The following is an 8,930-nucleotide window of genomic DNA, read 5'->3' as shown; positions in this document are numbered from 1 at the left end:
AAGATGAAAAAGGGAGGCTTTAGATTCTCTTATCCCAGAGTTGGTAGATCGTTTTATAGCAGAAAAAGTTTTGCTTCCATGCCGTGGTGCAGCGGTAGGGCGGTCGACCCATGATTGTAATATTGCAGGTTCGATTCCCGCCTTGCACGCCCATGTGTCGAAGTGTCCTTGGGCAAGACGCTGAACCCCACCTTGCCTCTGGTGGGAGGTTGGCGCCAGTGTTGGGCAGCGGAGCCGCCGCCAGTGAGTGAATGTGTGTGTGCATGGGTGAATGGGACTGTGTCTGTAAAGTGCTTTGGGCCTTCGAAAGAAGGTAGAAAGCGCTATATAAGTATACGCCATTTACCATTTACCAATACACTTTGGAACACTGGCCCAACTCTTTGGAACCCTAATAAACCCGAATAAGTTCAGTGAACTCAAAATTTTTGAGGAAACAGATTACATAATAATTTTTAAGTTGACTTACTTAAAAAGTACAAGTTATTTGAACTTAAGATCTTTGAGTTGAATAAAATAAAACAATTTAACTAAAATTAAACTATAACTTTTTATTTAACTAACTTAAAGATTCTTACTTTACTGAACTAGAATATTTTGTTTTTATTGAACCTTAATACATTAGTTAATAAACTAAAAGACTTTAATATATCTCAACTCAAAATTAATCATTTGAAGTCTAAACTAGTCTTATTTGTCCTTCTTAGTCACGGCCATTTTTACAAAAGAAAAACTGAGGCAGAATTGTAATTGCAAGTTTATTTTTAAACCACCTTACACAAGTACATTTGAACAACTTGTGGTACTACAAAAAGGTAAAACACTGCACAATTTGTGTTAAGAAAAAGTGCACAAGCCATAAAAAATAAATAAATCAGTCTTCAAGAAAAGCAAAAAATGAGCACTAATCTTTTTTACACCATTTCCTTATACAACTTTATAAAAAAAGAGCATTCTTACATTTCAAGAAAAGCAATAATTGTTTATCAGCCTTATTTTTTACACTTTTCCCACATAAAACAGCATTTTCTTAGGCTGCCCTTTCCCTACAAACATTAGCGCTCAAAAAAATACCCATTTGGGAATGTCGCCTACCACAAGCTCATCTTCCACCACAACTGCTGTACTGAGCGGACAGAAATGCACTGAACTGTATTGTTGTTGCTGACGGTCAGAATGCCAACAGAGGTGCTGCTGATGTCTGCCTCTGGTGACTCTTTAATCTGCAAAGAAAAAAAAAACAGTGTGGTATTAGAGAGAGAGAATTAATCGTTTGAGGGAAGAAAACTTTATCCAAAAACTACAACCTGAAATTGACATTTTAAGAGAAGGTCAGAAATTACACATCAGGAAAATTATTAAAATTGATTTAAATTAATGATTTCAAGGATTGTAGTCAAAGCAATAAAAAATTTACACATATTTATCAAACTCATTACAGAAATGATGAAATGCATTGATTAAAAAGACAGAAAATAAAACAAAAACGTCACTTAAATCACATTTGCTTAATTCAATAGAGTGATCTTTAACTAAAGTCATGTAGAGCTTGATTTATTGCTTGAAAAGGATCTGGAAGAACAGAGCTTATATAATACGAAATCAAATGAAATCAAAATAAGACTACTTGTAAGAGTCCTCATGATTCCATAACGCACTGTACACAAAAAAATTTGACAATCTGAAAACAGGATCACATTTACACACATCACATCCCTGCCATTAGACCCTCTTACACAGTTAGTAAAAACTCCTTTATAAAAATAAAATTAAAAAAAAACTCCTCCCCAGGACGGACAGGCGATGTACAAGAACTCTTTGAGAAGAATTACATTTTCTAGCTCAACAACTGCATTTTTAAAGTCCAGCAGATTGGCGTCATCCAGATGAAATAGGGGACGGCTGTGGGCCCGAGACGAGCCAGAGGCGAGGTCAACGGTCAGGTACAGGAGCACAGATGAGCTGGAGTGCAATATTTTAGGAGACCATGTGCTTTGCCACATTACATTGCTTTGGCATGACTTTTTGGTTAAGTTGTATTACCCACACAGCTGGAGTATTAACCAGCACACTGTCACTGGTACTATTTAGTGAATAAAACATTATCCGTCATAAAGTACTTACATTCCAAACTTTGAAGAACTGTGGGTCCTCCTCACGTTTGTATATGGGAAGCCAGTACAGGACAGGAGTACGTTTGACATCAGCAGTCTGCTCTTGCTGCACAGAGACAAATACAAATTAATATGACAAACATATTTCAAATGACTGCACCCTTTGGTCTGGCTCAGTTCAGTTCATCTAGTCTTTTTAATTATCTTAAAATTGTACAGTTATTTCAAAAAATACACCAAACATAAGATGACATTAAATTCATATTTACAAATGCATTGGGATCAACGTTGATGTTTTTTTCTCCAGTAAACATTTACAGTCATTCACTTTATTAGAAACGCTCATTGATTAATATGAACCGAGCCAAGTCAGCCCCTTCTTTTAGCTATACTAATGCATAATGTTGATCATGCCATGCAGTTACACCTCACCTGTTTATCATAGAGGTGCAGAATGTCGCATAGAGCCTTCCGGTTCGTGCTGCCTTCTGTCTCAAAAAGATCAGCATCCTCTGCGTCTGTCTGTCCAGGTCAAAATAAAACTGTTTTAACAGTTTGACATTTGTGATGCGATGAAACTCAGCTCACATCTACAAAAAAAAATTTAAAATGTTAAACACATTTTAAAGCTATTTCAAGCTACTGGTAGCTTGGAAAAACCGCTGCATTTCACAATAGCCTCAATACTCTGTCCACAATATGTAATCTATGATTTATATTAATATTTTTTTAAATACTTGTGCATTAGCTAGAATGACAGAGGATGTTTTAGGAAGAGACAAAAAAGTTATTTTAAAATATTTGACACTTTGAAACACAAATCACAACCAAACCAGTGGCCAAAATACAGTTTTTGAGTCTTAAGCAAACTTTATGATACATTTAGTATTTTAACTCAAGCCCAATTCAGGACAAAGTTATAACTGCTACATAACATTAAGGTAGCTTATACATTTTTACTTATTTATAATTAATTTAATTTGTCAATAAGGTCAAATGTTCTCCATAGCCGGAGGATTCATTGGACTGGGAGCTGCTCGTGTCTTAAATATTGCAGCCATGTTATTTACAATCAAAACTTACCCCCGCTCTTATTTTTCAAACGCACCGCTGGTTCACTAAAGAAGATACGAGAACATGTTAGCGTAAGCCGGCAGCTAGCTTAGCCCACATTTGCATTTATTAGGTTACTACGTGAAATACAAGTTACACAAAAAAATAACGATTACCGAAATCACAGAGCCTATGGTAAAAAGTAGTAGAAAAAAAAGGCAATTCCCACTGAGTCGTATATGTGGCTGTGGCAGCCGCTCTGCCAGAGCTAGCTAGCGGTTAGCTAGTAGTAACGGTTAGCTAGTAACGGTTAGATAATTTAAAATGTGCGCCAACCAACTCGGTAAACGTAAAACTTGAAACTTTGCCCCAACAACTTCTTTTAACCACAAGCAATAATTCTCTGATGACATGATACTGCAAAACATACATAATTGTTTAATTCAGAACAAATATTCGAAGATACATACAAACTCGTGGAGCACGTCATGAATACAAGGGATATACTACAAGGAACATCAAAAGAAGTAACAAATATATAATACAGAGGCGAAAGTCATAAAATATAATAAAAAATAAAATAATACGACTTACCTAGACGTATGTGCGTTATCAACTTGGGCCAGGTGACACTCGCATCAGACCTCCGCCATCTTGAAGACTTCTGTGGCTGAGTTCACGTTCATGGGCGTACGTTATGACGTCATCACGTCTCATTACTCATAAGTTTTGACTCCAAGGTTTCATTTACTCAAAATGTTTTAGTCCAATAAACATATAACTGTGGCAAAAGTTGAATCGGCTTATAGGTTTTAAGCTGACTCAACTTGTTTGTTACTTTTGAGTTGAGTGATTATAAAACTTTTGAGCTCATTGGACTATTCGGGTTTACAGTGATATTAAATCATTTCAACCCTTGTTCTATCTTAGATGACCCCACCCTTGCATTGACGTGTTCTCCCTACCATGACAAAGGTGGATAAAGGTGGAAAGATTTCATGTAATCCATGGACACCAGTGAAGATCACAAATCACTGAAGAGAAAAAGGTTCAGCGCACTGTCAGTGTACTGTTGGTGCTATTTCTAATGCTTAAAATTGGTGTCAAAAACGATACTAATATTTACGAAGGGGTTTTAGGGCCACGGTAAGAAAGAAAAGTTCTGGAGGACACGTTTTTTTTCCCTCCTCACTTACAGGCAAAAAGTTAAAATGACGAGATTAAAGTCGAAATAAAGTTTTCAGAAAAAAGTTGAAAATGTTGCTTGGGAGAAGTAAAGCTGAGTGAGTCTTTAAGAAAAATTCAGTCTTCACAAAACAGAATGGCTAGTCTCGGATAAGCGGAGTTTCATAGGTAAAATAAGGAGCTCAGAGACACATTTGGGTGTAGAGGACTGCAACTTTATTTTCCTTTTCAGTCATATACCCAGAAGTCCATTTTTCACCTTACGTCTTTAACCTGTCATGCGCAGATCAGCAATGGGGGGGGGGTGACACTGTTTACCATCCACAAACGTCCCGTTTCAACATAAAACAACAAAGACGAATGAAAATAGTCTGTTATATTAGAATAAAAACGTTGAAAAGGCCAAAAAGTGCTCCTCGGACGAAAGCATCACGAAGACTTAGAGATCTTGTGTTTCATGGAGGAAGAAAGGATTGAAGTGGACGAATGCAGGGATACCGATGGCTTCATCTACGGGTTGCAGAGATCCTGCAAGCCACCAATCAATACATAAAACATAAATAAATTGTAAATAAAGACTCGGCGTTACTTCCCTTGAGCAACATTTCGACTTTTTTCTCGAAACTTTATTTCGACTTAAATCGCACCATTTCAACTTTTTTTCCCCTGTAAGTGAGGACAAAAATGTATCCTCCAGAAGTTTTTTTCTCACTTTGGCCCTAAAACTCTGTCGTGAATATTGACAAGAAAATTCAATTATTCTTATCTTTCCATTAACCTAATATGGTGCAATTAAATATTGTTGAAAGATACATTTTATTACATGCTTTACAGTCTTTTAAAAGGACATTTAAAGCCATTGATCAACCTAAAGCAACAACATCAGGCCGTGGTGTCGTACATCTGTGGCAAAAAGCAGCACAGTTTCGACATCCTCCCTACAATCTATGCAACACACTTTAAAGCAACACAACTGCAACCAGGTCACTGAGGTCTTCAGGTGGGCAGACGAAATTGATTATTGTTTCGGGAAGTTTGGTCCACAATACTGGGAAGGCTAGACAGTGGGTTATACTATCCCAAAGCTACCCCGCAATCCCAGCTCCATAAATACATGTTGGTCAGAAACAAGCAATCAAAGTGCTACTCTATTTTGTTCAAAAATGCTAGAGATGAGAACAAATGCAGGAGGGATAAAGAAGGAAAATGAATGCAAAAGGCAGACATGTCCAAGGACAGAAGTCAGAATAGACTAAACTCTTCCCAGCAGGTTTAGGCTGATGGGCCATGTAAGTTTCCACAATATGATGATGAGGAAACAGCAACGAAAAGAGGTCAAGGGCACACAGAGAAACAAGTTGAAGAGGCCACTTGAGAAAATACTTTTATCCATGATCGCATCTGGAGAACATTTTCATGACCAACAAAAACAACAATACATGCCTCATGTCCCTGAAAGAGAAACAAGTTAAAGGGTTAAGTCAATTTCTGTAACACCATTGGAATATTGAATTTTGGCAAAATCCACTCCAATGAAAACCGTTGATGTTTTTAACATTTTTCCCCTGGTGGCAGACATTTATAAGGAAAACTATTAATACAATTTCATTTCTGAGTATTTTTTGATTCAAATCCCTGTCAATCAGAAGCAGATAAAAAAAACAGCATTGCATTAAGCTCGTAGATATGATGTAGAAGCTGATATGGCAAGCCACAAGCTCCCTGCTCCGCTCTTCTGTTGTAACCTAGGAGGAGAGAACATAAACAGAGGGATGACGGGAAGTGGATAAGGGGTTACCCTGCACCAACAGTCCCGCCCACAACTAAGAGGTTAATTTCTAATTACCTCCTGCCGCTCTGCAGAAACTATGTAAAGACAACACAGGTTTTTTGAGCTTGGCTAAAAATGGCACAAACATAATAAAAAGGACCACTAGGAACAATTCTACAATTTTACAACAAATTCAGCTCCTGCAAAAACCCAAAGCTGTGAAGAGTGATAATAAAGGTTTATCAGCATACCCATGTGCAACCATCTGTACTGCATCAGTGTTCGGTTATACTTACATTTGTGTTGTTGTTTTAGGTGAAAAAAGGAAATTTCCTTGAATTTGACTCCACATTAGCTTGAAAATGTCATTATATTTATCTGTAGATACAGTTAAACCCTCTGCAAAAAGGGCAGAGTCAGGAATAAATATCTGGAAGGTTAAAGGCAGAGGTTCTCCGTCGGCAGATAAAATACGATCCTTAAACAGTCGTCAGCAAACAGAAATGTGATAAGAGAGATGATTCACTGGAGCCCAGACAGCAGACGTTAATACGGGAATAATTAGGACCAGCAGAGCAGCGAGTTTTTCTCCGCCTGCAGATATTTGGGGTTTGAAGTCTTCCTTCTGCGGCCGCCAGCACTCGCTTACAAACAACAGTCCGTTTCATTAATCAGCCGTCTGTTTTGAATTATGACAAATACAGCTTCGGGGCCAAAATTGGAGCCACTTATGAGTTTCACTCTTTCAAGCGTGTCCAATAGAGGGGCTCCTCTGCCGATTCCTGTCTAAATAAAAGACACAGACTAACAGGGATGGCTGGGTCATCATGAAAGCCTCCTCGCATCTACCAGCCTCACCTCACGTCACTTGCTCTTCATCTGGGAGCCTGCAGCTGTCCTGTTAGCAACCCGTCGACCGGCTGAACGCGGCACAGACTGACTTCCTCTGCCCCCCAGACACGGAGACAGGAATCTGTTTGAAAATATGTCAGTCAATAAAGTGCAGTGCACATGGAGGGTGGAGCCGGGATCATCCGTCCGCCCGTCTTTCCACCTGAACATCTGAAGGCATCAAACCAACGACAGGGAAAACAAGCTGGATTCAGACTCCAGATGGGTTCGAGCCGGACTGATAATTCAGAACAGACCTTGGAGATCAGGGCATTTCCTCTGAACCCCCTTCAGTCCGACAACCGTCACAGGATTCATTAAACCCCAATAAAGCTGTAGGCTGATGGGACTTTTGTGGAACGTCACGTGGGATTTGAGGATATGAGGCAGCAGTACCATGAGCTGAGAGAATGCTGTAGGAAGAATTCCAGACATAAGGAAGACAGGGGAAAAATCTCACGGAAACGACACAATTCTAGATCTGTCTCTTTTTTTTTTAGGGGATTCAGTGCCAACAAGGATTTCAGGCATCCAAGAAAAACCTGCAGGTGGAAAATGTGATCACTGTGTTGTGAAATGGAAGAATAACAACTATGAAGATGAGCTTATCCTGAAAAGGAGTTTAGTGTTTGGTCACAATATGTCCTGTTTTTACCCAGACTGAAAATCAGTTTAAACCAGAGATTTTTGCAAAAGACGAACAGATTTGGTGAGGTGAGACGTGAGGAACAACCATACAGCCTGCATTCTTTGAACCCATTGATGAGAATTTTACATTTAAATACAATTTCTACCAAAGTTATTGTGAATTCATGGTTTGAAGACCAGTTTTTATGCCTCAGGTTCACGATAGCTTTTAAAGTAGATCAGCCAATCACAATCAAGAAATTGCTCTCACAGTTGTGGAAAATTCCTGGGGGCCGCATATTTTTGATTTTAAGACAGTATCTGTAGTGAGGCAAAAAACTATTAAGTCGGCCACCAATTGTGAGTGTTCTCCCACTTAAAAAGATGAGATAGGTCTGTAATATCATCATAGGTAAACCTTATATGAGAGACAAAATGAGAAAAACAAATCCAAAAAATCAAATTCCATGGTGGAATTATGGTGGAAAATAAGTATTTGGTCAACAAAAAAAGTTCAACTCAATACTTTGTTAAATACCTTTTGTTGGCAATGACAGCAGTCACACATTTTCTGTAAATCTTCATAAGGTTTTAACAAACTGTTGGTATTTTGGTCCATTCCTCCATGCAGATCTCCTCTAGAGCAGTGATATTTTGGGGCTGTCGCTGGGCAACATAGACTTTTAACTACCTCCAAAGATTTTCTATGGGATTAAGATCTGGAGACTGGCTAGGCCACTCCAGGAGCTTGAAAAGCTTCTTATGAAGCTACTACTTCGTTACCCGGGCAGTGTGTTTGGGATGGTTGTAATGCTGAAAGACTCGGCCATGTTTCATCTTCCATTTTGTTTCTGGTGTCCTTAGACAGCTCTTTGGTCTTGTCCATAGTGGAGTTTGGAGTGTGACTGAGGTTGTGGACAGGTGTCTTTTACATAGATAACCAGTTCAAACATTAATACAGGTAACAAGTGGAGGACAGAGGATCCTATTACAGAAGAAGTTACAGGTCTGTGAGAGACAGAAATCTTGCTTGTTTGTAATTGACCAAATCTTTATTTCCCCCTATAATTTACGAATAAATACTTTAAAAAATCAGAAAATGTGATTTTCTGGTTTTTATTTCTTATTTTGTCTCTTATATTTGAGGTTCACCTATGATGAACATGACAGGCTACAGCAATCTGCTGATTCACAAACTATATTCAAATGTAGCCCTTTTTTAGAACACTAGCTGCAACTTTCAGTAATTTATAACTTATAAAGTCTTGAATTGAAACATCAGCTGCAAC

General features: G+C 38.4%; 1 long non-coding RNA gene across 2 annotated transcripts; it reads right to left on the bottom strand.

The window, feature by feature from the left end:
• Positions 1–744: 744 nt before the first annotated feature.
• Positions 745–4,000, bottom strand: LOC101165212 (uncharacterized). Of its 2 annotated transcripts, XR_002291410.3 has the most exons (5): positions 3,762–4,000; positions 3,198–3,232; positions 2,547–2,636; positions 2,125–2,220; positions 745–1,223 (listed from the first exon to the last, which is right to left on the bottom strand). It is a non-coding gene; the product is annotated as an uncharacterized LOC101165212 (long non-coding RNA). The 2 variants fall into 2 exon arrangements; XR_002874952.2 differs by lacking the exons at positions 3,198–3,232; positions 3,762–4,000 and having other exon boundaries at positions 2,547–2,801.
• Positions 4,001–8,930: the final 4,930 nt, after the last annotated feature.

Source organism: Oryzias latipes, chromosome 2 (genome assembly GCF_053564925.1).
Source record: "Oryzias latipes strain Hd-rR chromosome 2, Olatipes_Hd-rR_3.1".
NCBI lineage: Eukaryota > Metazoa > Chordata > Actinopteri > Beloniformes > Adrianichthyidae > Oryzias > Oryzias latipes.
Note: the sequence above shows the minus strand (reverse complement) of the source record. Positions and strands in the feature narration are given on the sequence as shown.